This window comes from Callithrix jacchus, chromosome Y (genome assembly GCF_049354715.1).
Source record: "Callithrix jacchus isolate 240 chromosome Y, calJac240_pri, whole genome shotgun sequence".
In the NCBI taxonomy this organism is placed as follows: domain Eukaryota; kingdom Metazoa; phylum Chordata; class Mammalia; order Primates; family Cebidae; genus Callithrix; species Callithrix jacchus.
In genome coordinates this window covers 5,592,128-5,619,189 of record NC_133525.1, presented here as the reverse complement: position 1 = coordinate 5,619,189, position 27,062 = coordinate 5,592,128, and the positions used below count along the sequence as shown (strand labels likewise).

Sequence of the window (27,062 nt, the reverse complement as noted above, 5' to 3'; positions counted from 1 at the left end):
ACACCACCTTTATGGACTTTTAGAGTTGTTAATCAGGATTTCCTGACAAACAGGTTATGCTGATTTAAATCAAGCCATCAATGGAAAACAAAAATGTGTAAAGGTTTAATATTTAAGTGTGTTGAAATAAACTGGTGTCACCCTAAATAACAGAGAAAGACTCTGTAAAAGAAAAGATATTTATTTGGGAATGTAGCATTGCAATGGAAATTCACATGCCATAGGAAAATGAGATGATGATACCACCTGTGGAGGTCTATTCTGCAAACCCTGACTCAGTGGTGGATGAATAAATACACTCAAACACACAGCACAGTGATCAAATGGGCTAGGGAAGTCATCAGGTGTTCCCAGAGGGCGATTGCAGCTATCCAACCCCTTGCTAGCTGTTTCTCCTCGCATTTGTTCAGTATAGATTTAGTAACAGAGGTTCTAAGTCAACATGCTTATGGATAATTAACATGGTTAAAATAGTGGTTTTACAAATGATAAAAGCTTTTGGTTCTAGGGCCCAAAGTAAAGGCCATTAATGGGTAATCTCTCTTCGGCCTCCCCAACAGGGAGATGAGTAAACAGTTAGTCACAAAGGAATGTTGGGTAAACAGACTTAACTGGGGAAGTTTCTGTTATTTCTAATTTTCACCCTATAACCTAATGCTCTAAGATAAGAACCGGGTGTCTTCAGCCTGTCCCATTATTTAATAAAAATCTTTCTGCCTTCCAAAAGGTTTGAGACAATTATCCTATAACTTCCCTAATTATTCCCTTAATATGTTGCCAACCACTCTGAGTGGCTCTTAACAGGAAACTATGTGAATATTTGGGGAGGTGGAGAAGAAAGACAAAGATTTTTTTGAGGGAAATATTACTTACTTGTTTTGAAATAATTATCTGTGGCTACAAATATTGATAAAAAGGCTGAGCCAGGCACATTGGCTCACACCTATAATGCTAGCACTTTGGGAGGCCAAGTCAGGAGGATTGTTTGAGCCCTGGAGTTCAAGATCAGCCTGGGCAACATAGTGAGACCCTGACTCTACAAGAGAGGAAGAACAAGAGGAAGAAAAAGAAGGAGGAGGAGGAGAAGAGAAAAGAAAAAAACAAAGAAAAGAAAGAAACAAAAAAAGGAAAGAGAATAAAAGAAAGAAAGAATGGAAGGAAGGAAGGAGACAAAGAAAGCAGAAAAATATAGAAAGGACAGAGAGAGGAAAAAACAAAGAAAAAGAAAGACAAGGGTGAAAAAGGAAGTATGTCTGTCTCAGAAGAGCAATAAAAAGTGTGTCCTGCACAGAACAGCAATGTAAAGTGTGTGCTGCACAGGATAGAAACAGGGAGTATGTCCTGCAAAGAAGAGACACAGGAAATAAGTCTTGCACAGGGGAGGAACTGGAAGTGTGTCCACCTTTTAGGAGAGTAACAAGAAATGTGGCCTGCACAGGGGAAGAACAGAAAGTGTGTGCTTCATAAGGGAAGAAAAATAAGTGTGTCCTGCTAAAAGGAGACACAGGAAGTATGTCTCACACAGGGTAGGAACAAAAATTGTGTCCTGCATAGAGGATAAATGGGAGATGTGTCCTGTACAGGGGAGACAAGAAGTGTGTTCTGCACAGAAAAGAAACAGGAAGTGTGTCCTGCACAGAGGGGAAATAGAAAGTGTGTGCTGCATAGGAGAGGCACACAAAGTGTGTAATTCACACAGCTGAAAGAAGAGGAGTGTCCTTCACAGAAGAAAAGCAGAAAGTGTGTCTTGCACGGGTGAGAAATAGGAAATATGTCTGTCTTGCACAGGGTAGGAACAGAAAATCTGTCTGTCTCAGGAGAGTGACAGGAAGTGTGTCTACCACAGGAGAAACACAGAAAGTGTGTCCTGCACAGACAAATAAAAGGAAGTACATCTGTCTTAGGAGAGACAAAGAATGTGTGTCATGCACAGGAGAGACCCAGGAAATGTGTCCTGCACTGAGGAAGAAAAAGAAGTACGTCTGTCTCAGGAGAGCAACAGAAAGTGTGTACTGCACAGGAGAAACACAGGAAGTGTGTCCTGCATAGAGGAAGAACAGGAAGTAGGTATGTCTCAGGAGAGCAACAGGAAGTCTCCAGTCTCAGGAGAGCAACAAGAAACACAGGAAGTATGTCTTGCACAGGAGAAACACAGGAAGTGTGCCCTGCACAGAGAAAGAACAGGAAGTATGTCTGTCTCAGGAGAGAATCAGGAAGTGTGTCCCACATAAGAGAATTAACATATGTGTGTCCTGCACAGAGGAAGAACAAAAAGTAGGTCTGTCTCAGGAGAGCAACAAGTGTGTCCTGTACAAGAGAATCACGGGAAGTGTGTCCGACACAGAGGAAGAACAGGAAGTAGGTCTGTGTGAGAAGAGCAGCAGGAAGTGTGTCCTGCACAGGAGAAACACAGAAAGTGTGTCCTGCACAGGAGAAACAAAGGAAGTGTGTCCTGCACAGCAGAAAAACAGAAAGTACGTCTGTCTCAGAAGATCAACAGCAAGTGTGTCCTGCACTAAAGAAACACAGGAAGTGTGTCCTGCACAGAGGTAGAACAGGAAGTACGTCTGTTTCAGGAGACAAACAGGAAGTGTGTTCTGCACAGGAGAAACAGAGGAAGTGTGTCCTGCACAGAGGAAGAACAGGAAGTAGGTCTGTCTCAAGAGAGTGACAGGAAGTGTGTCCTGAACATGGGAAACACAGGAAGTCTGTCCTGCACAGAGGAAGTACAGAAAGAAGGTCTGTCTCAGGAGAGGAACAGGAAGTGTTTCCTGCACAGGAGAAACACAGGAAATGTGTCCTATACAGAGGAAAGACAGAAAGTAGTTCTTTGTGAGGAGAGCAACAGGAAGTGTGTCCTGGAGAGAAGAAACACTGGAAGTGTGTCCTGCAAAGAGGAAGAACAGGAAGTATGTCTGTCTCATGAGAGCATCAGGAAGTGTGTCCTGCAAAGGAGAAACACATGAAGTGTGTCCTGCAGAGAGGAAGAACAGGAATTAGGTCTGTCTCAGGAGAGAAACAGGAAGTGTGTTCTGAACATGGGAAACACAGGAAGTCTGTCCTTCACAGAGGAACTATGGGAAGTAGGTCTGTCTCAGGAGAGCAATAGGAAGTGTGTCCTACACAGGAGAAACACTGGAAGTGTGTCCTGCACAGAGATAGAACAGGAAGTACATCTGTTTCAGGAGAGTGACAGAAAGTGTGTCCTGCACAGGAGAGTGACAGGAAGTGTGTCCTGCACAGAGGAGAAATGGAAAGCACATCTGTCTCATGAGAGCAGAAGGAAGTGTGTCCTGCACAGGAGAAACTCATGAAGTGTGTCTTCCACAGAGGAAGAACAGAAAGTAGGTCTATCTCAGGAGAGCAACAGAAAGTGTGTCCTGAACAGGAGAAACACAGGAAGTCTGTCCTGCACAGAGGAAGTAAAGGAAGTAGGTCTGTCCCAGGAGAGCAACAGGAAGTCTCCAGTCTCAGGAGAGCAACAAGAAACACAGAAAGTGTGTGTTACACAGGAGAAACACAGGAAGTGTGCCCTGCACAGAGGAGGAACAGAAAGTACCTCGGTCTCAGGAGAGCAACAGTAAGTGTGTCCTGCACAGAGAAAGAACAGAAAAATATGTGTCTCAGGAGTAAAACAGGAAGTGTGTTCCACATGGAAGAATCACCAGAATTGTGTCCTGCACAAAGGAAGAACAGGAAGTAGGTCTGTCTCAGGAGAGCAACAGAAAGTGTGTCCTGCACAGGAGGAACACAAGAAGTCTGTCCTGCACAGAGGAAGTACAGAAAGTAAGTCTGTCTCTGGAGAGCAGCAGGAAGTGTGTCCTGCACTGGAGAAACACAAGAAGTGTGTCCTGCACTGAAAAAGAAGAGGAAGTCTGTCTCAAGAGAGCAACAGAAAGTGTGTCCTACACGGGAGAAACACAGGAAGTCTGTCCTGCATAGAGGAAGAACAGGAAGTAGGTCTGTTTCAGGAGACCAACAGGAAGTGTGTCCTGCACAGGAGAAACACAGGAAGTGTGTCCTGCAAAGAGGAAGAACAGGAAGTATCTCTGTGTGAGGAGAGTAATAGGAAGTGTGTCCTGCACAACAGAAACACTGGAAATGTGTCCTGCCCAGAGGAAAAAAAGGAAGTACATCTGTCTCATCAGAGCAACAGGAAGTGTGTCCTGCACCGGAGAAACACAGAAAGTGTGTCTGGAACAGAGGAAGAATAGAAAGTAGGCCTGTGTCAGGAGAGCCACAGGAAGTGTGTCGTGCACAGGAGAAACACAAGAAGTACGTCTGTCTCAGGGTAACAAAAGGAAGTTTGTCCTGCACAGGAGAAACAGAGGAAGTGTGTCCTGCACAGAGGAAGAACAGGAATTACGTCTGTATCAGGAGGGTAACAGAAAGTGTGTCCTGCACAGGAGGTACCGAGTAACAGTGTCCTGTGCAGACGAAGGACAGAAAGTACATCTGTCTCAGGAGAGAAACAGGAAGTGTGTCCTACACTGAAGAAACACAGGATACGCTTCCTGCACAGAGGAAGAACTGGAAGTAGGTCTGTCTCAGGAGAGAAACAGAAAGTGTGTCCTGCACAGGAGAAACACAGGAAGTGTGTGCAGCACAGGAGAAACACAGAAAGTGTGTCCTGCACTGAGGAAGAACAGGAAGTACATCTATCTTAGGAGAGAGGAAGGATGTGTGTCATGCACAGGAGAAACACAGAAAATGTGTCCTACACAGAGGAAGAACAAAAAGCATGTCTGTCTCAGGAGAGCAACAGTAAGTATGTCCTGCATAGGAGAAACACAGAACGTGTGCCCTGCACAGAGGAAAAACAGAAAGTAGGGCTGTCTCAGGAGAGCAACAGGAAGTGTGTCCTCAACATGAAAAACACAGGAAGTCTGTCCTGCACAGAGGAAGTACAGGAAATAGGTCTGTCTTAGGAGAGCAACAGGAAGTGTGTCCTGCACAGGAAAAACACAGGAAGTGTGTCCTGCAGAGAGAAAAGACAGGAAGTAGTTCTGTGTGAGGAGAGCAACAGGAAGTGTGTCCTGCACAGGAAAAACACAGGAAGTGTGTCCTGCACAGACGAGGAACAGAAAGTACGTCTGTCTCATGAGAGCAACAGGAAGTGTGTCCTGAACAGGAGACACACAGGAAGTGTATCCTGCACAGTAGAAGAACAGAAAGTAGGTCTGTCTAAGGAGAGCACAGGAAGTGTGCCCTGCACAGCAGAATCTCAGGAATTGTGTCTTGCAAAAAGGAAAAACAGGAAGTAGGTCTGTGTGAGGAGAGAAACAGGAAGTGTGTCCTGCACAGGAGAAACAGAGGAAGTGTGTCCTGCACAGAGGAAGAACAGGAAGCAGGTCTGTCTCAGGAGAGCAACAGGAAGCGTGTCCTGCACAGGAGAAACATAGGAAGTGTGTCCTGCACATAAGAACAGAAAGTAGATTTGTCTCAGGAGAGCACAGGAAGTGTGTCCTGCACAGCAAAATCTCAGGAAGTGTGTCTTGCAAAGAGGAAAAACAGGAAGTAGGTCTGTGTGAGGAGAGCAACAGGAAGTGTGTCCTGCACAGGAGAAACAGAAGAAGTGTGTCCTGCACAGAGGAAGAACAGTAAGTATGTCTGTCTCAGGAGAGCAACAGGAAGCGTGTCCTGCACAGGAGAAACACAGGAAGTGTGTCTGGCACAGAGGAAGAACAGGAAGCATCTCTATATGAAAAGAATAATAGGAAGTGTGTCCTGCACAAGAGAAACAATGGAAATGTGTCCAGCAGAGGAAGAACAGGAAGTACGTCTGTCTCAGCAGAGCAAGAGGAAGTGTGTCCTGCACAAAAGAAACACTGGAAGTGTGTCCTGTCCAGAGGAAAAACAGGAAGTGTGTCTGTCTCATGAGAGCAACAGGAAGTGCGTGCTGCACAGGAAAAACACAGAAAGTGTATCCTGCACAGAAAAGGAACAGAAAGTAGGTCTGTCTCAGGAGAGCACAGGAAGTGTTCCCTGCACAGCAGAATCTCAGGAAGTGTGTCTTGCACAGAGGAAAAACAGGAAGTAGGTCTGTGTGAGGAGAGCAACAGAAAGTGTCTCCTGCACTAAAGAAACACAGGAAGTGTGTCCTGCACAGAGGAAGAACAGGAAGTATGTCTGTCTCAGGAGGGTAACAGGAAATGTGTCCTACACAGGAGAAACACAGGATGTGTGTCCTGCACAGACATAGAACAGAAAGTATGTCTTTCTCAGGAGAGCCAAAGGAAGTGTGTCATGCACAGGAGAAACAAAAAAAGTGTAACCTGCACAGAGGAAACACAGGAAGTAGGTATATCTCAGAGAAACAGAAAGTTTGTACTGCATAGGAGAAATGCAGGAAGTGTGTCCTGCCCAGAGGAAGAACAGAAAGTAGGCATGTGTCAGGAGAGCCACAGGATGTGTGTCCTGACAGGAGAAACATAGAAAGTGTATCCTGCACAGCAGATTAGAAAGTAGGTCTGTCTCAGGAGAACACAGGAAGTGTGCTCTGCACAGGAAGTAAAGAGAGTTACAGGAAGTGTGTCCTGCACAGGAGAAACACAGGAAGTGTGTCTTGCACAGAGGAATAACAGAAAGTACGTCTGACTCAGGAGAGCCAAAGGATGTGTGTCCTGCACAGGAGAAACACGGGAAGTGTGTCCTGCACAGAGGAAGAAGAAGTATGTCTGTCTCAGGAGGGCAACAGGAAGTGTGTCCTGCACTAAAGAAGCACAGGAAGTGTGTCTTGCACAGAGGTAGAACAGAAGTTATGTCCATCTCAGGATAGCAACAGGAAGTGTGTCCTGCACAGGAGAAACAGAGGAAGTGTGTCCTGCACAGGAGAAATACAGAAAGTGTGTCCTCCACAGAGGAAGAACAGGAAGTAGGCCTGTGTCAGGAGAACCATAGGAAGTGTGTCCTGTGCAGAAGAAACACAGAAAGTGTGTCCTGCACAGAGTAAGAACAGGAAGTACATCTGTCTCATAGAAACAGCAAGTGTGTCCTGCACAGGAGAAACACAGGAAGTGTTTTCTGCACATTGGAAGTACAGAAAGTAGGTCTCTCTCAGGAGAGAAACAGAAAGTGTGTCCTGCAAAGGAGAAACACAGGAAGTGTGTCTGGCACAGAGGAAGGACAGGAAGTAGTTCTGTGTGAGGAGAGCAACAGGAAGTGTGTCCTTCACAGAAGAAACACTGGAAGTGTGTCCTGCACAGAAGAAGAACAGAAAGTAGGTCTGTCTCAGGAGAAACACAGGAAGTGTGTCTTGCACAGAGGAAAAATAGGAAGTAGATCTGTGTGAGAAGAGCAACACAAAGTGTGGCCTGCACAGGAGAAACACAGGAAGTGTGTCCTGCATGGGAGAAACACAGGAAGTGTGTCTTGCACAGAGAAAGAACAGGAAGTAGGTCTGTCTCTGGAGAGCAACAGTAAGTGTGTCCTGCACTGGAGAAACAGAGAAAGTGTGTCCTGCACAGAGGAAGAACAGGAAGTACATCTGTCTCAGGAGAGCAACAGGAAGTGTGTCCTGCACAGGAGAAACACTGGAAGTTTGTCCTGCACAGAGGAAGAACAGGAAGTACATCTGTCTCAGGAGAGCAACAGGAAGTGTGTCCTCCACAGGAGAAACACAGAAAGTATGTCCTGTACGGAGGAAGAACAAGAAGTATGTATTGGCCTGGCGTGGAGCCTCACGCCTGTAATCTGAACACTTTGGGAGTCTAAATCAGTCAGATCATGAGTTTTGGAGTTTGAGACTAGTCTAACCGAATGGTGAAACACCATCTCTACTGAAATACAAAAATTAGTTTGGCATGGTGGTACAGGCCTGTAATCCCAGCTAATCAGGAGGCTGATGTAGGAGAATCTCTTGAATCAAGATAGTGGAGGTTCCAGTGAGCCATGATTGCACCACTGTACTCCAGCCTGAGTGACAGAGAAACCTAAAAACAACAACAACATAAAGAAGTGTGTCTGTCTCAGAACAGTTACAAGAAGTCTGTCCTGCATAGTACAGGAATAGAAAGTGTGTGCTTCACAGAGTATGAACAGAAAGTATGTCTTTCACAGGGGAGAAACAGAAAGTGTGCCCGGCAGAGGCAAAAAACAGGAAGTGTGTCATGCACAGGGGAGACACAGAAAGTGTCTTATTCACAGGGGAAGAACAGGAACTTTGTCTTTCTCAGGAGAGTAGCAAGAAGTGGTCTTGCACAGGACAGGAACAAGACGTGTGTAATGCACAGGAGAGACAAAAGAAGTGTGTCATGCACAAGGGAAGAACACAGAGCGTGTCTTTCTCAGAAGAGTAACAAGTAGCGTGTCTTGCACAGGACAGGAACAGAAAGTGTGTAGTGCAATGCAGAGACACAGGAAGTGTGCCCTGACAAGGGGAGACACAAGGAATATGTTCTTGTGTCACGGGAAAGATACCAGAACTGTGTCATGCATAAAGGAAAAGCAGGAAGTGTGTCCTTCTCAGAAGAGTGACAAGGAGTGTGTCTTGCACAGGACAGGAACAGAAAGCGTGTCCTGCAATGCAGAGACACAGGAAGTGTGTACTGCAAAGTGGAGACACAGAAAGTGTGTTCTTCACAGGGGAGATGAGGAAGTGTGTCCTCCACAGGGAAGAAAGAGGAAGTTTGTCTTGCATAGGACAGGAGTGTGTCATGCACAGGGGAAATACCAGAAATGTGTCATGCACAGGAGAAGAACAGGACGGTGTCTGTCTCAGGAGAGTAACAAGAAGTATGTCTTGCACATGATACAAACAGAAAGCGTGTGCTCTGTGGGATAAAAACAGGAAGTGTGTCCTGCAGCAGAGGCACGGGAAGTGTGCTCTTCACATGGGAGAAACAGGAAGTGTGTCTTTCACAGAGGAAAATCAGGAAATGTTTCACAAGAGAAACAGGAAGAGTGTCCTGCACAGAGAAATACAAGAAAATTCTGTCTGAGGAGAGTAACAGAAAGTTTGTCATGCACAGGAAAGATACAAAAAGTGTGTCCTTCACGGGAGAAACTAAAAAGGTGTCTGTTTCAGGAGAGTAATAGAAAGTGTGTCATGCACAGGGGAAGAACAGGAACTGTGACTGTCTCTCGAAGTAACAGGAAGTGTGTCATGCACAGGAGAAATACAAAAAATGTGACTGACACACAGGAAGAGCAGGTAGTGTGGTTGTCTCAGGAGAGTAACAGGAAGCGTCTCATGCCTAGGATGGAAACAAAAAGTGTGTGCTGGCCAGGGCAGAAACAGAAAACCTGTTTTGCAAAGGAGAGACATAGGATGTGTGTACTGCACAGGGGAGGAACAGAAAATGTGTCTGTCTCAGGAGTATAATAGGAAGTGTGTCATGCACAGGGTAAACACAGAAAGTGTGTCCTGGATAGGGGAAGAGCAGGAAGTGTCTCAGGAGACTAAGTGGGAAGAGCAGGAAGTGTCTCAGGAGACTAAGTGGAAGTGTGTCATGGACAGAATAGAAACAGAAAGTATGTATTGGATAGGGCAGAAACAGAAAATGTGTCTTGTGAAAAAGGGACACAGGGCATGTGTACTGCCCAGGGGAGGAACAGAAAGTGTGTGCTGCATAGGGGAGACATGGAAAGTGTGTCATTCACAGAGCTGAAAGAAAAAGCATGTCTATCACAGAAGAGAAACAGGAAGTGTATCTTGTATAGGGGAGGAACAGAAAGTTTTTCTGTCTCATGGGAGTAACAGAAAGTGTATCCAATGCAGGGGAGACACAGGAGGTGTATTTTACACAGAGGTGACACAGGAAATGTGTGTCAAGAGAGTGACAAGAACTATGTCCCACACAGGACAGAAACAGAAAGTGTGTGCTGCACAGGGTAGGAATATGAAGTGTGTCCTTCACAGGGGAGAAACATGAAGTGTGTCTTGCACTGGTAAGAAACAGGAAGTATGTCATGCACAGGGAAGAACAGAAAGTGTGTCTGTCTCATGAGAGTAACAAGAAGTATTTCCAGCACATGGGAGACACGGGAAGTGTGTCATATGCAGAGGAAGAACAGGAAATGTGTTTGTCTCAGGAGAGTAATGAGAAGTGTGTCCTGCACAGGACAGGAACAAAAAGTGTGTGCTGTGCAGAGAAGGAACATGAACTGTGTTCTTTACAGGAAAGAAACATTAAGTGTGTCTTGTACAGGCAAGAAACTGGAAGTATGTCATGCAGAGTGGAGACACAGGAAGTGTGTCATGCCCAGGGGAAGAACAGGAAGTTTGTCTGTCTCAGAAGAGTAACAAGAAGTGTGACTTGCACAGGACAGAAACAGAAAGTGTGTGCCAGGCAGGATAAGAACAGGAAGTGTGTCCTGCAAAAGGGAGATACCTAAAGTGTCCTGCACAGGGGAGATAAGGAAGTGTGTCTTTCACAAAGGAAGAGCAGGAGGTGTGTTTTTCACAGAATAAAAACAGGAAGTGTGTCCTACACGGGAAAACTGCAGGAAAAGTGTCTATCTGAGGAGAGTAATAGAAAGTTTGTCATGCACAGGGGAGATACAGGAAGTGTGTTCTGTACAGGAAAGTAACAGAAAGTGTGTCATGCATGGGGAAACACTGGAAGCGTTTCTTGCACAGGGGAAGAGCATGAAGTGTGGCTCTCTCAGGAATGTAACAGGAAGTGTGTCATGCCCAGGTTAGAAACAGAAAGTGTGTATTGGACAGGGCAGAAGATGTGTCCTGCAAAAGAGACATATAGGACATATTGTCCTATATGTATTGCACAGAGGAGAAACAGCAAGTGTGAGCTGCACAGGGGAGAAACAAGAAGTGTGTACTGGACAGGAAGGAAGAGAAAGTGTGTGTTGCATCAGGGAGAAACAGAAAATGGGTTATGCACAGGGGAGAAACAGAGCATGGGTTCTGCACAGAGGAGGAACAGAAGGTGTTTCTTGCACAGAGGATAAACAGAGGTGTCTTTCATAGGGGAGAAACATGAAGTGTGTCCTGCACAGGAAAGACAAAGAAAGTGTGTCTAAGAAGATTAACAGGAAGTGTGTCCTGCACAAGGCAGAAACGGGAATTGTGTCTCTCTCAGGAGAGTAACAGGAAATATGTCCTTCACAGGTAAGACACAGGAAATGTGTCCTGCAGGGGTGAAACAGGAAGTGTGTCTGTCTCAGGAGAGTAACAAGAAGTCTGAACTGCACAGGGAAAGAACAGAAAGTGTATGCTCCTCAAAGGAGGAACAGATAGTGTGTTCCACAAGGGGAGACACAGGAAGTGTGTCTTCCACAAGGAAGGAACAGAAAGTATGTCTCTCAGGAGAATAACAGGAAGTGTGCTGTGCACAGGAAAGACACCAGTAGTGTGTCCTGCAATAGGTAGACATAGGATGTGTGTCCTGTACAGGGGAGGTTCAGGAAGTGTGTCCTGCACAAAGGATAAACAGAAAGTGTTTATCCCCTTCACAGGGGAGAAATAGGAAGTGTGTCCTGCACAGGAGAGACACAAGAAGTGTTTCTAAGGAGAGTAACATGAAGTGTGTCCTGCACAGAGAAGAAACAGGAAGTGTGTCCTTCACAGAAGAGAAATAAAAATGAGTTCTGCACAGAGGAGGAACAGAAAGTGTATCCTTCACAGGGAGACAGAAGTGTGTTCTGTACAGGACGGGAATAAGAACTGTGTCTCTCTCAGGACAGTAACAGGAAGTGCGTTTTTTACAAAAAAGACACAAGAAGTGTAAGACACACTTCTTGTACAGGGGAAGAACAGGAAGTGTGCCTATCTCAGGAGAGTTACAAGAAGTCTGTCCTCACAGAGAAATATCAGAAAGCGTATGTCCCACGGGGGAGGAATAGGAAGTGTATCTTGCACAGGGAAGGAACAGGAAGTGTGTCTTACACAGAGTATAAACCAGGAAATTTCTCCTGCACAAGGAGAGTCACAAGAAGTGCGTCCTGCACTGACAAGAAACAGAAAATGTGTGTTGCATAGGGAAAAAAGAAGAAATGTAGTTTTTTTACAGAAGAGAAACAGAAAGTGTGTTCTGCACAGGGGAGGAACAGGAAGTGTATCTCTCTTAGGAGAATGACAGGAAGTGTGTCCGTCACAGGGGAGACACAGGAAGTGTGTTCTGCACTGGAAAGGAACAGAAAGTTTGTCTTTTACATGGAAGAAACAGGAAGTTTCCCATGTTGGTCTCGAACTTGTGGACTCAATGGATCCTCCTACCCCAGACTCCCAAAGTGCAGTAATTACAGGTGTAAGCCACTGTGCCTGGCCCTCAGATCATTTCTTTATGGCCAGTTTTTACAAGGAAAGGCGGGTGGAGGGAATTTGAGTCATATTTTTGGTTTTATGCCTGGCTTTGGGGAAAAGGTGGTCCTCTTGGGGAGGAGGAATTCTAGTTTCTATGGTGCCTTGGGGGTGAATGGGACTGAGATACTCAAGATGGTGAGTAGAGTGATGTCTGATCGTCCTCCCTGCTATACTCCCACCGGCGCCATGACACTTTGCAAATGCCTTGGCAACATCAGGTAATTATATGGTCTAAAAAGAGGATATTGAAATAATCAACCCCTTGTTTAGCATTTCAATAAGAAATAACATAAAAATGGTCAACCAGCAGCCCTCGGGGCTGCTCTGTCTATGGAGTAGCTGTTCTTTTGTTCCTTTACTTTCCTAATAAACTTGCTTTCACTTTACTCTGTAGACTTGCCCTGAATTATTTCTTGTGACAAATCTAAGAATCCTTATGCGGGGTCTGTTTCCTGGACCCCTTTCCTGTAATATTTGTTCAAAATAAATCTCTTCAAATATTTTATAGAGTTTGACTCTTTTCATTGACATTCCTATGAGTTGGGGTGAAAAAATTCATAATGTTTTAGGGAAGAGAAAAATATGTGAAACTAATAGAGTACAGGGATTTGTTTTCTGCCTCTAGTCCTGGGCCTGTTGGCTTTTTAAGTATAGCTACCCCAGGTGCTTGTGTGAGCTCTCTTTCTCTCTCTCCTTTTCTTTCTCTTTGTCACTCTTTCCTTCTCTCTCTCATACACTTTGACCCCCTCTTCCTTTACTCCGCTTCCTTCAACTCTCTTTTCTCTACCTGTCTTCCTGTCTCTCCTTACTTTCTTCTCTCTCTCTTCTCGCTCTGTTTCACATTGCATTTCTCATTATCTCTTCTCTCTCTCCACTCTCTCTCCTTTCTATCTTTCTTACTCTTTCTTTTATCTCTCTCCTCCTTTTCTTCCCCATCTCCTCCTCTTCCTCCTTTCTTCTTTTTTCTTCTCCTTCTCTTTCTCTCTTCTCCTCCTCTCTCCCTCCTGTTTTCCCTCTCTTTTCTAACTGTCTCTCATTTTTCTTATTCTCTCTCTCTTTCTGTCTCTCTGTATCTCTCCCTCTTGCCCACCTCTCCTTTTACATTAAAGTCTGCAGAGAGTTCCCATGTCTTCTAGACATTGGGATTTGTAGACATCACCAGGGTAGCTCACATATACCCTAGGATATAATTACCTATTTGTGCTGTTGAAGGAGTGAAGGACGTGCCTTCTCAAAATATGCCGGATTGGTATCCTGCATATTTTGAGTCAAAAACACTGCAGAAATTGTCGTTTCAGAAAGGGCTGGCCAACCTGTCTCTTCCTGCAGGCAGCAAACATAAAGATTCTTCTGGGAGGGGACTCCTCTCCACACCAGCGTTAGAAAATAGCTTTCATCACCAGAGACATCTGTGTGCTACATCTCTGCACACCCTCCTGATCCCCTCAGGCAATCTTTTTGGGAAGTGACTATGATCATTCATGCTTTAAAGCTAGGCTGTAGACTGAATTCATGGTTAGCTTGACCTATTTGTAGCAATGAGCAAAGGCGGTTAGCTTGTGAGGGGAGAAGCAAGATGGAGTGAGCCATGTTACATTTCTCTCATTGTTACATTCATGCATAGGTTCTTGGCCACAGAAACATATGAGAAACACATTCCCTCCCTTTTTTTTTTTTTTTTTTTTTTTTTTTTTTTTGCAGAAGTTTTGCTCTTGTTCCCCGGGCTCATGCCTGTAACCCCAGCACTTTGGGAGGCCAAGGAGGGCATATCACAGGGGCAGGAGTTCGAGAGCAGCCTGGCCAATATGGTGAAACCCCGTCTTGACTAAAAATACAAAAATTAGCCAGGCGTGGTGGCGGGCACCTGTAATTAAACTACTTGGGAGGCTGAGGTAGGAGAATCACTTGAATTGGGGAGATGGAGGTTGCACTGAGCTGAGATACTCTAGCCCGGGTGACTAGAGTATTTAGGTGACTGGAGTTAGACTCCATCTAAAAAAAAAAGATGTGGGGGACATCGAAAGTCTGCTGGGTTTTTGCAGGCCTCTTAAAAGTGTTAAGTGTGTTGAGAATGTAATTGACAGGTAATGTTTTCATTTTTGAGATGGGCTGGAGTCTCAGTATTGATTTCCTTAGTCATATTTTGACTTAGGAAATATGACTTACAAAACCAATATTGCAATTTTTTTTTGTCACCCAGGCTGTGAGTACAGTGGCACCATCTCGGCTCACTGCAACCTCCGCCTCCCAGGTTCAAGTGATTCTCCTACCTCAGTCTCCCAAGTAGCTGGGACTACAGGTATAAGCCACTACACCCAGCTAATTTGTTGTATTTTTAGTGGAGATGGAATTCACTGTGTTGGCCAGAATGATCTCGATCTCCTGACTTGTGATCCACCTGCCTCGGACAGGCAAAGAGCTGGGATTACAGGGGTGGGCCAATGTGCCTGGCCTGTCCCCCACATCCCAGCATACATACATATTTACATCCCTTCTATGAAGAAACAAATGTGCATGCATACATTATTCTGGAGACATAGTGAACACCCCTGGCAGTTAGATGCTTAGCCTGGTTTGCTAAACTGAAAGCGGTTGTTATAAGCAAGCATGTCCCATGACACACCTCTGTGAAGAAAAGCAGAATGTTTCAGAACTATGGGAGTCCTGTGGAACGTGGTCCTTCCTGAGTCTTTTCCAGGCTTATTCGTAACTAGAGGGAATAGAATATGGTCTCCATCCATGTCCTTGATTTATGATGGAATCCACAGGAATCTGCCACCTTGGGAAAATGGGCAATACTTTAAAAAATGTTGTATATCATAATGAGATATACCACCCAAAATATGACTTTGGAGACCAAGGAATGACACCAAAATATGACTTAGAAGGGTAAAATTGTAATCTTTTAAAAAGCTCATCAGCCATCATTAGTCTTAATGTGTTCCTTTTTTTGAGATGTAGTTGTGCTCTTGTTGCCCAGGCTGGAGTGCAATGGCAGGACCTCAGCTCACTGCAACCTCTGACTTCTGGATTAAAGCAATACTTCTGCTTCAGCCTCCCAAGTAGCTGGAATTACAGGCATGTGCCACCAAACCCAACTACTTTTTGCATTTTTAGTAGAGCGGAGTTTCACCATGTTAGCCAGGATGGTCTTGATCTCTTGACCTTGTCATCTGCTTGCCTCAGCCTCCCCAATTTTTTTTTTGAGAGGGCCAGTGACATGATTTTGGCTCACTGCACACTACAATCCCCATCTCCTAGACTAAAGCAATTCTCAAGCCCCAGCCTCCCAAGTAGCTGGGAGTACAGGTGTGCACCAGTGCACCTGGTTAGTTTTTGCATTTTCCTTTTAGTAGAGATGGGGTTCCACCATGTTGGCCCGGCTGGTTCTGAACTCCAGGCCTCAAGTGATTCATCTGCCTTGGCCAACAAATGTTCTGGATTATGGGCGTGAGCCACTGCCCCTGGCCAGTGTAGGTTGGTAAGTTTCACCCTCATTGTAGCATGTGTCAGTACTTTAAATATTGTTCTGTCTGTATGGATATAACATATTTGGTTAAATCCATTCATCGGCACAGGGTTGCAAATGTCTTTATAAACCAGGAAATTCTACAATTATCCATGTGAACCAGAAAGTGACAATGGCCCTGCAAACCAGAAAGTTCTACAATTCTCTGAATGAACAAGGAATCAATGCAATGTCCCTGTGAACAAGGAAGTACTATCATTATCTGTATGAACCAGGAAGTACTACAATGTCCCTATGAAACAGAAAGTGCTACAGTTACCCTATGAATCAGAGGACTGTAAATGTCTTTATGAACCCGGGAGTTCTACAATTATCCACATAAACCATAGAGTGTTACAATGTCCCTACAAACCGAAAAGTTCTAAAATTATCTCAATAAACTCAGAAGTGTTGCAATGTCCCTGTGAACCAGAAAGTCCTACTATTATCCATATGAACCAAGAAGTGCTATGACTATCCCTATGAACCAGGAAGTATTACAATGTCCATAGGAAACACCAAAAAGTATGGCAATGTCCCTGCAAAGCAGGAAGCACTACAATTATCTGTATGAACTGGAAGTGTTGCAATGTTCCTGTGAACTGGGAAGTGCTAATATTATCCAGGTGAACCAGGAAGTGCTACAAGTATCCGTATGAACCAGAAAGTATTACAATGTCCCGATGAAACGGGAAGGGCTACAATTACCCCTAGGAACCAGAGGGTTGCAAATGTCTTTATGAACCAGAAAGTTCTACAATTATCGATATGAACCAGAAAGTGTCACAATATCCCTGCAAACCAGGAAGTCTACAATGATCTAAATGAACTAGGAATTGTTGCAATGTCCCTGTGAACCAGGAGGTACTACCATTATCTGTATGAACCAGAAAGTAGTACAACGTTCATATGAACCAGGAGGTGCTACAATTATTCGTATGAACCAGGAAGTATTACAATGTCCCTAGGAAACAGAAAGTGCTACAATTACCCCTAGGAACCAGAAAGTTGCAAATGTCTTTATGAACCAGAAAGTGTGACAATATCCCTGCAAACCAGGAAGTCTACAATTATCTGAATGAACTAGGAATTGTTGCAATGCCCCTGTGAACCAGGAAGTACTACAATCTCCCTATGAACCAGGAAGTATTACAGTATCCTTAAGAAACAGGAAGTGATACCATATTCCCTGTGAACCAAAAAGTATTGCCATCTCCCTGCAAAGCAGGAAATGCTACAATTATCCATATGCACCGGAAGTGTTGCAATGTCCCTGGGAACCAGAAAGTGCTACTATTATCCATATAAACCAGAAGTTTTACAATGTCCCTATGAAACAGGAAGTACAACAATTATCTGTATGAACCAGGAAGTACTACAATGTCCCTATGAAACAGGAAGTGCTACAATTACCCCTATGAATCAGAGGGTTGCAAATATCTTTATGAACCAGGAAGTTCTATAATTATCCATATGAACCAGAAAATATGACAATGTCCCTGCAATTCAAAAAGTCCTACAATTATCCGAATGAAGCAGGAAGTGTTGCAATGTCCCTGTGAACCAGGAAGTGCTACTAGTATATGTATGACCAGGAAGTACTACAATGTCCCCCATGGGAGCTTGAGGCAGGCAGATCATAAAGTCAGGAGTTCAAGACCAGCCTGACCAATATCGAGAAACCCCGTCTCTATTAAAAATACAAAAATTAGCTGGGCGTGCGGGTGCATGCCTGTAATCCCAGCAACTTGGGAGGCTGAGGCAGGAGAATCGCTTGAACCCAGGAGGTGGAGGTTGCAGTGAGCCGAGATGGTACCACTGCACTACAGCCTGGGCAACAAGAGTGAAAGTCCATCTCAAAAAAAATCAAAATCAAACAAGAACAAAAATAAAGAATACTTATACATCCTATGTTCCCACTGTCCAAACTCAATCCACTTACCATGCCACAGAGATGTCTCAGAAATGATAATTCAAAAACAATAACCAGGTCAGCAACACAGGAGACTTTGAAAAGTTATTCACTGTTTTCTCCACCAGGAAAGTCAAAGTCGGCCCCTAAGGGAGGGAAATGAGCTGTTAATAGCAAAGCTCTGAGAAATCAGGAAGCAATGACCTAAAACAGGTGGAGAAAACCCCACGGCCCCACATTCCTAAATACCCCAGAAAAAGCGAAGTCCTAGTTTCACATCACTCTTCCCTCAGGTGAAAACAGTAAAACATGAGTATGAGAGGGAATAAGAGAGTAAGAGCAAGAGAGAGGGTAAGAGAGAGACAGAGAAAGAGAGAGGGAGAAGAGAGCGATGGGAGAGAGAGAGAAGAGACAGAGAAGGAAAGAGGTGAGAGAGAGGTGAAAGAGGGGAGACAGAGAGAGAGAAAAGGGGGGTACAGGAAAAAATAATTTACAAATCAATGGTGCACCAGTCCCAGGCTGGAATGCCAGCTCTACCTGCTGGCAAGTGTCTCCTGCCGAACCCTTACCCACCATCCTCTCCTCCTATGTTCCCAACAGCTGTTGTGAGGGAGACCCTAAGATGTGCAAACAGATTACTGTGAGCAGATGTGGGCTAGAGGGTGTCTAAGACGTGGCTTTCCCAGCCCACATGTGCCCCACACACTGACCTGACGATTCACCATGATGCCAGAGGTGCCTTCTGGTTTCAAGCTTTTCAAACCCCAGCTACATTTGAGGCACTTTTCAATTGGGAAGGCCGAACAAGGAGGCTTCAATGAAAGAAATCTGAGGGACGCCATAGAAACCAGCACTCCTGCAAACCGTCTCTCCTGATGCAAGCATGGCGGTGCCTTTCATGCTGTCTGCCTGTTTCGATGCCTCTCTTCTCCAGGAACTGGAATGCTTCAGCCACCAGAACTCCCTTGCACATACTTCCCTGACCACAAGAACACAGTAGGTGCAAAGGAGGGAAGGAATGCGTGAAGGATGAAGAAATGCATTAGCAGAAAGACGAGGGAAAACCCCTTTCATCAGGTGCCTTGGGAGCAAATGCAGCTGATCAAACCCTACAGACATGCTGTCTGCAGTGGCGGCCTGCTGGCAAGAAGGAAAAACACTTAGGAAGAAAAGAGAAAACACTCAGTAGTGAGATTGCTGGATCAAATGGGAGTTCTACTATTAGTTCTGTCTTTTTTTTTTTTTTTTTTTTGACAGAGTCTTGCTCTGTTGCCAGGCTGCCCTGCAGTGGTGTGATCTAGGCTCACTGCAACCTCCACCTCTCGGATTCAAACTACTCTCCTGCCTCCACCTTCTGAGTAGCTGGGATTACATGCATGCACCACCATGCCCATCTAATTTCTGTACTTTTAGTGGAGACAAGGTTTCACCATGTTGGCCAGGCTGGTCTCGATATCCTGACCTCAAGTGATCCACCTGGTTTGGCCTCCTAATGTGCTGGGATTACAGATACAAGTCACAGCATCTGGACTGATCACAACCATATTTAACAAAGAGGAGACCCCTCCCTCCCTGAGGGCATCAGATCAGGCCTTTGTGAGAAGGGGACAGTGCAGTTTAGCACCAGGGGAAGAAAGGGTGTGTTTTAGTCTGTTTTGCGTGGCTATCACAGAATAGAACACACTGAGTCACATTAAAAATAGAGGTTGATGGCTGGATGTGGTGGCTTAGGCTTGTAATCCCAGCATGTCGGGAGACCGAGGTGGGTGGATCACAAGGTCATGAGTTCAAGACCAGCCTGGCCAAGATGGTGAAACCTGAACTCTACTAAAACACACACAAAAAAATTAGCTTGGCGTGGTGGCAAGCACTTGTAATTTCAGCTACTCAGGAGGCTGAGGCAGAGATTTGCTTGAACCCAGGAGGAGGAGGTTGCAGTGAGCCAACATCACCAGACTCTGTCTCTAAATAAATAAATAAAAATCAAAAGAGGGTACTTTTACTTTGCACTTGTGGTGGCTGGGAAGCCCAAGATGCCCAGCTGATCTGGTGAGGGCCTCAGTGTAGTTCATATCATGGAGATAAAGTGCAAGACAAGAGAAGGTATATGCCCAAGAGAAATAAGGAGGCCACAATCCCACAGTAGCTAACCCCTTCCTGCAAGAGACATGAATTCCACTTGATAACCTCATGACTTCTTGAATGTGCCACCTGCACAGGCCATTGCACAATGAGTAGAAAAGCTTTTCAGACCTTCTCTCCTTTTCCAAGGCCAGGTAAAGTGGCTCACGCCTGTAATGTCTTTGGGAGGTCAAGGCCAGAGAATTGCTTTGGGGCCAGGAGTTCAAGACCTGCCTGGGAAACTAACCAAGGCCTCATCTTTACCAAAAAAAAAAAAAAAAAAAATTTTATTTTTTTTTTAGATGGAGTCTAGCTTTGCCACCCAGGCTGGAGTGCAGTGGCACGATCTTGGCTCACTGCAAACTCCACCTCCTGCATTCAAGCAATTCTCCTGCCTCAGCCTTCTGAGTAGCTGGATTACAGGCGTGCAGCACTATGTCTGGCTAATTTTTGTATTTTTAGTAGAGACAGGGTTTCAGCAGTTAACCAGGCTAGTCTCAAACTCCTGACCTCAGGTGATCCGCCTGCCTCAGCCTCCCAAAGTGCTTGGATTATAGACATGAGCTACTGTGCCTGGTCCCCCCAAAATGTTTTCTTAATTAGCCAGGCATGCTGACTGCTTGAACCTGGGAGGTGGGGACTACAGAGATGTAATTGCACCAGTGCACTCCAGCCTGGGCGACTCAGACCTCAAAACAAAACAAAACCTCAAAACAAAACAAAATAAAAGCATGAACAAGAATGCTGACTCAGAGCACTGCCAAAGACAGGTTTTAGCTGCAAGACAGGTCATGGGAGGGAGAAAGGAAAAGGCTGGCCTGGCAAACCTGGGCTTGCTACATAGATGTAACATCACAGGTAGCAGGCCTCAGAGAGAAGAGATGGTTCCTGTTTCCTTTTAGAAGTTTTAAGGTGTCAAACATTCACTTCGTCTCTCTAGAGCCGTGCAAGAGAAGGGCTGGCTGCATTGCCACAGACTCCACAGAGCTGCTGATGCAAGATTCCCCCACAAAGATGGAGTTTATTTTTCTTCTTTGTTTTTCTTTACATTTTGTTTTAAGTTCAAGGGCACACATGCAGAATGTGCAGGTTTGCTCCATAGGTAAACATGTGCCATGGTGTTTGCTGCACAGATCAACCCGTGGCCTACACATTAAGCCAGCATCCATTAGCTGTTTCCTTCCTGAGGCTCTCCCTCCCCCTTCCCTCAACCTTCTGACAGACCCCAGTGAATATTGTTCCCCTCCCTGTGTCCATGTGTTATTCTCCTTCAGTTACCACTTATAAGTGAGAACATGGGGTGGTTGATTTTTGTTCCTGCATTGGTTTCCTGAGGATAACAGGTTCCGATTCCATCCATCTTCCTGCAAAGGACAGGAACGCATCCTTTTTATGGCTGTATAGTATTCCATGGTGTCTATGTACCCCATTGTCTTTATCCAGTCTCTTGTTGATGGGCATTTGGGTTGATTCTATGTCTTTGCTCTTGGGAATCGTGCAGCAAAGAGCATACACGTACATGTATCTTTATAACAGAATGATTTTTCCTTCAGGTATATGCCCTGTAATGGGATTGCTGGGTCAAACAGTAATTCTGCCTTGAGGTCGCTGAGTAATCATCATGCTGTCTTCCAGGATGGATGAACCAATTTACACTCCCGCCGACAAGGAAAATTGTTCCTTTTTCTCTACAACCTCAGCAGCATCTGTTGTTGTTTTTTTTGACTTTTTAATAATCTGAGATGGTGTCTCACGGTGGCTTTGGTTTGCATTTCTCTAATGATCAGCAGTGTTGAGCTTTTATTCATACGTTCCTTGGCCACATGAATGTCTTCTTTCGAGAAGTGTAAAGATAGCATTTCAGGGCTACTCACCAATATATGAAAGAAATATATTTGGGGACAAAGTATTTTGATTTGCTTTCATATATTTCTTTTCTTTTCTTTTCCTTTGAGATAGAGTCTTGCTCTGTTGCCCAGGCTGAAGTGGAGTAGTGCAATTTCGGCTCACTGCAACATCTACCTCCCAGGTTAAAGTGATCCTCCCGCCTCAGCCTCCAGGGAGCTGCCACCACATCCAGCGAATTTTTTTTTTAAATATATTTTAATAGATATGTGATTTTGCCGTGTTGGTCAGGCCGGTCTTGAACTTCTCACCTTAGCTTAAGTTACTCCATATTGTTTTATTCTGCTTACTGCGTGTGTGTCAAGGCACAGAGTTTTCCATTGCGGGCATGTCTGGGCAAGCCACCTGTGTGGCCTTTCTTATCTGTGTAGCTGTGGGCATGTCTTGGGCAACCACCCTGTGCAAGTTCCCTTACCTGTGCCTGCAGATTGTTCTTTCATTTGAAGGGATTCAACTGCGGATCCACGCTCACTGCCTGCCTGACTCGTTTCTTCCTTCCCACTCTCTCACTTTGGCTAGAGGGAGTCCCATAAAGGGACAGGATGGATGGGGAGCAGGCTGTCAGGCCATCCTGGCAATGCTATGGAATAAAATTCAACTTCGGTGGTCATTGATGTTGTGATTGGCAAATCTTGGCCAGACGGAGAAGAATGCCATCTGAATAGCTTAATAAAAATAATAAAATTCAACCCTCTGAATGGACCCTCTCCTCAGCCAAAGGCATTCCGAAGTAAACCTGAAAAGCTAGTTCACACGATAATTGGAAGTGGGGGTTGGACATGCATCATTAGGTTCTCCTTCCTTTGGAATTCAGGCATTCACATTACCTTCCTTTGGAATTCAGGCATGGCTGACCAGCATTCACATTAAAACAGAGACCTTCAGACTGATGAAACAGACTCTTCGTAGCCATAACCAACAGGACAGATAGCAGGTCCTGAGAGAAATCCAAGTATTTTACCCCAAAACATATTTATGCGACATATTTTTGGAATGGTCCTGCAAAGCTGTCTTTTGTGGGGAGAAAAAAATCTGCATTCTGTAGAGAATCTCCTTCACTTTCCAGTCCTTTTATCAGATTCAGAAGATAATTAACTAAGAGTCTGGCACCTTTTAAAATCTGATTTACAAACTATACTCTCTGACGCTTTCTACCTGGAGGCTTCATCTGCATAACCGGAACTTTGGTGGCAGGAACAGTGATTGACAGGTGCTGAGCTTCCACATCGCCTTGCCCCAGAGAAACGACTGGAGATCAAGTCCTGGTGTGGTGCTGGAGAACAGTCACAGTTCTCCAATGCGGCTGCGGCTGCCTTGAAGGGGGCACTTTCAGCAGCAGCATGGAGTAGAAACACAGCAAGAAAATCTGTCACTGCACTCCAGCCCACAAAAAGGAGTTATTGTCACAAAATTAAGTCCAGCCTGGAGATGGCAGGGGCTAAGAATTTATGAATCCATGACAACCGTTTGTTTCTACCCCTCGCCTGCCCTCTGCACTCAAGGCATCTTCTAATCACCCATCAAAATCACCTTAGCAGCTTCCTTCTCAGCCCTTCTCTACTCAAAGGTGGCTTTTGTTTTCTGCACAGCTGAATCTTCTCTTCAGGCAGGAGGCTGAGCAAGATGTATCCGAATGTCCATCTTGAATGCTGCTATTATACATACCCTAGCAGCCTTGGGGAACCGTGTGGCTTTCACTTTAGAGAGCTCCGAACGCAGCCCTACAACAGAGACCCTTTTTGCCATTCCTTGGGACAGAGTTTGCCAGTACACCTCATGAAAACAACTCTTAAGGTCCCTCCCCTGATGATTTTCGTCTCTAAGTCCAGAGTGGGAGAAAACAGGATGGAAGCAGCTCTGGGATTTACTGAATCTCTCCTCTGAATAAAAGAGTAATCTGTTCTGTGTGTGCCAGGTGCGGTGGCTCCTGCCTATAATCCCAGCACTTTGAGAGGCCAATGGAGGAGGACTGCTTGAGCCTACAAGCTGGGCAGCATAGTAAGACCCTGTTTCTACAAAGTTAAAAAAAATTTTTTTTGAAAAGAAATACATAAAATGCACTCAGGAATGATCCAGTCTGGTCTGGTACAAGGAGGTGCCTTAATGATTTAACGATAAAAAAATAGAACCAGCATCTTTATTATGGGATGACGTACAATCTACCTTCTCATATCTAGGCATCTGAAGTCAACCGGTCTATCTGATGTCCACAGAACCAAGTGCAGAGAGATGGGGCTCGCCAGTCCTCAAGGGGCAGGCCTTTCCGGCCTTTCCTGCCTGCTGCCTGCTGCCTGCAGGAGGATTGACCTGGGTTCCTATTTTGTTTCTTGGTGGTTTTGGAGACAGGATCTCACTCTGTCACCCAGGCTGGAGTGCAGTGGTGCCTCCTTGACCTCCTGGGCTCAGGACCTTCCCACCTCACCTTCCCTAGTAGCTGGGACCACAGGCACATGCCACAACTCCCAGCTAATTTTTATTTTTATTTTTCCTAGAGATGTGGTCTGCCTATGTTGTCCAGGACGGTCTCAAACTCCTGGCCTCAAGCGATCCTGCTGCCTCAGCTTCCCACAGTGCTGGGGTTACAGGCCCGAGCCACCAAGCCAGGCCATCCCTGCGTCTGTGCTGGGCACGGAAATTAAACCGATGGCCTGAACTCCAAGAACCGGAAGACCGCCTCTTCCCAGAGTTTTAGGGCCATTTTAGGAGAACAGACTTCTTACCATCGGCCTTCCACGCAGTGAGAATCTCAGACAGTTCAATGCTATTCCCAAGAAACGAGCCCAGTGAAACTTCCAGGACTACATCTTACAAGTGGAACTGGTGAAATCCCAACGCCACCCTCACTTGCTACCAATCACCCCCTCCCAGCAGCTGAAGCCCACCGGTATTTCCAGCAGCGTCGGATGGACCAGTCCCTCCAGACCCACAGAGACCTGGGTGAGTCAATGAGGGGAGACTCGGATTTGGGGCAGTCCTGGGTCAAACTGGGTTTCTCCGCAGCGCAGACCAATCTCACCCAAGCCGGCAGGAACAGGCAGGCCGAACTGAAGGAGCTTGAGCTACTCACCCGACATGGTCCTCCGGGCCGCGTGCAGTGGGCGCCGGGGTGCAGTGGGTAGACTTCCCCACCACGGAACCCTCAGAGCAGAGGCGCCGTCTCCAGGAACCGGCGTGGACTTCCAGGCCTGCGGGCGACCGCGTGGCGGTCTCGACACCCTGAGCCTCAGGCGCCGCCAGCGTCACCCCCGGCCAGCTACGCACCCGGTGTCACTGCGCCCCACGGGACCCCGGCCCTCCCCGCACTGCCTCCGTGGCGCTCAAGGTCAGCCTCCTGCCCTCTGGCCAGGGTCCCCTTGATCCCCTGTCCTCCCCGCTGTCACCTGCGACCCCGCTGCGTTTAATTACTCAAGTGCCCAGCAACGACATCGCCCCCGGAACCCCGAGCGACCTCTGCGGTATGAGCAGCCGCCCCGCCGCCCCGCGCACCTGCTTGGAGTTCTGGGCATCTTCTTTCCCCACCCCAGCTGGCGCTCCCCGGTTACCCCGCCCCGTCCACTCCCTGGCCCACCCCTGAGCTCCCGGACCCCGGGATCTGCACCTCCTCCGAGCTTGGTTGCGCTGCTTCTGCCCGCGCCCACCGGCCAGACGCCCCTTCCCCCGTCACTCCAGGCCCCCCCGGCCCACCCCTGCGCCCCTCGCCCTCCTCCCCGAGAGCCCCCGAATCCGTTCCACGCCCTGCACGTCTCCCTTCCCCCGCGCAACCACAGCCTCTGCCTTTGACCGCGCTCCCAAGCCCCAGCCTCCCAGCCTGCGCCCCCGCCTCCGTCTGTCCTCAGTCCTGGGGCAGCCCCGGTGTCCCCGCGACCCGCAGCGCCTGGACCTGTACTCCCCAGCACTCGGCGCCCCCATTCGGCGGACCCACCCCCAAGAGCTCCAAAACCCTCCCCTCCTTCGCGCTTGAGAGACCTCTGACCTCCAGCGCCCTACGCCCCTCACCCCTCCTCTACACTCCAAGCCGTCGCCCTTCCCCCAGCACCCAGCCTCGGCCTCGCCACTCCGCTGTACGCCAACCCCCCCCACCCCAGACCTCTAGGTGTTGAGGCAGCCTCTGCGCACCCCGGCCGTCCCCTGCACCCAGGCTTCCTCCGCTACCCACGGCCCCCTGCACCCCCCGGCAGCCCACGGCACCTCTTCCGCGCTCCCGCAGCCTCTGCCCTGGGCCGGCGCTACAGGCTCCGAGGGCATCGATTGGCTTCTGTCCGGAAGCCCGGCCCCACCTCCGCCCACCCCCGCGGGCGCGGGTCGTCTCCGCCCGGCTGCAGCCCCCGCCCGCAAACAAGCCCGCGCGCCGCCTGGTGCCCAGCCCGGGCTGCCGGGGAGAGACACCCGGGAACGGCCGGGGGCTGCGCCCCGTGCCGCGCCCCGCCCCTCGCCCGCCGCGGCCCCCAATGCAGCCCGCGGTTTCCCGGTTTGAACATTTAACCTTCCATCAGCCGGCCCCGAAGTAAATGTTTGCGATGGCTTAAGGCCCTGGGCCCAAGGCCAGCGCGCAGCCCGGGTGGAGGCCGCTCCTCTGGTAGCGTCCGGGAGGGAGAAGGCAGGGCTCGTACCCGATCTCACTGAATGCATGAAAAACGCACGTGTGCATACTTGCACGCCTGAATGAATGAATGAGTGCATGAAAGAATAACTGAGTGTTCAGGCCTCGGCTGTTGCATGCATAGCGAGCGAGTGACTGGCTGTCTGCACGCGGTGTCTTTCCATGGATGAGTGGAGGACGCGTGTGTGTGAATGCATGTGAGGCGTGAATGGACAACTACACGTGAATGAGCGAGCGAGGAAATGGATGAACCATCAGTGTCTGCGCCAGGGAGGGAATGAATGCATTCACAGGTGAATGCGGGAGTTGACGGCATGAATGAGCCAATGCACGTAAGAATGAATTCAAACATATATGCATGAATGGAGGAGTGACTGTGCCGAAAACCAGGTGCATGCATACATGCATGAATGAAGGCACGAATCTATGAATGAGTGAATGAATGAGTTGAATGCACGAGTGATTGAACAAGTGATTTCATGCGTAACTGACAGTGCATGAATGACTGAATGAATTTATGACGCATGAGTGACTGCATGAGTGAGTGAACAAGGGAATTCATCCTGTATGAGTGCTGGAACGAGTGAAAGGTGAGTTCATGCACACAAGAGCGAGGGCATGAGTGAATGGATGAGTGAGTGAACAAATGAATTCACGCCTGCATGAGCCAAGTGTATAAGTGAGTGAATTAATGCGTGACTAAGTGCATGGGTGACTTCAGTAAATTCACGCATGTACAAGTGCATGTATGAGC

General features: G+C 46.9%; 1 long non-coding RNA gene across 3 annotated transcripts in view; it reads right to left on the bottom strand.

The window, feature by feature from the left end:
* LOC144576514 (uncharacterized) overlaps positions 1–25,925 on the bottom strand; it is a 43,473-nt gene extending 17,548 nt beyond the window's left edge. For all 3 annotated transcript variants that reach the window (XR_013531931.1, XR_013531930.1, XR_013531932.1), the window contains exons 1-4: positions 24,776–25,925; positions 18,393–18,819; positions 17,713–17,828; positions 14,886–15,041 (exon numbers count right to left, since the gene is read on the bottom strand). This is a non-coding gene — a long non-coding RNA (uncharacterized LOC144576514). The remainder of the gene's footprint in view (positions 1–14,885; positions 15,042–17,712; positions 17,829–18,392; positions 18,820–24,775) is intronic.
* Between the last annotated feature and the right edge of the window lie 1,137 nt (positions 25,926–27,062).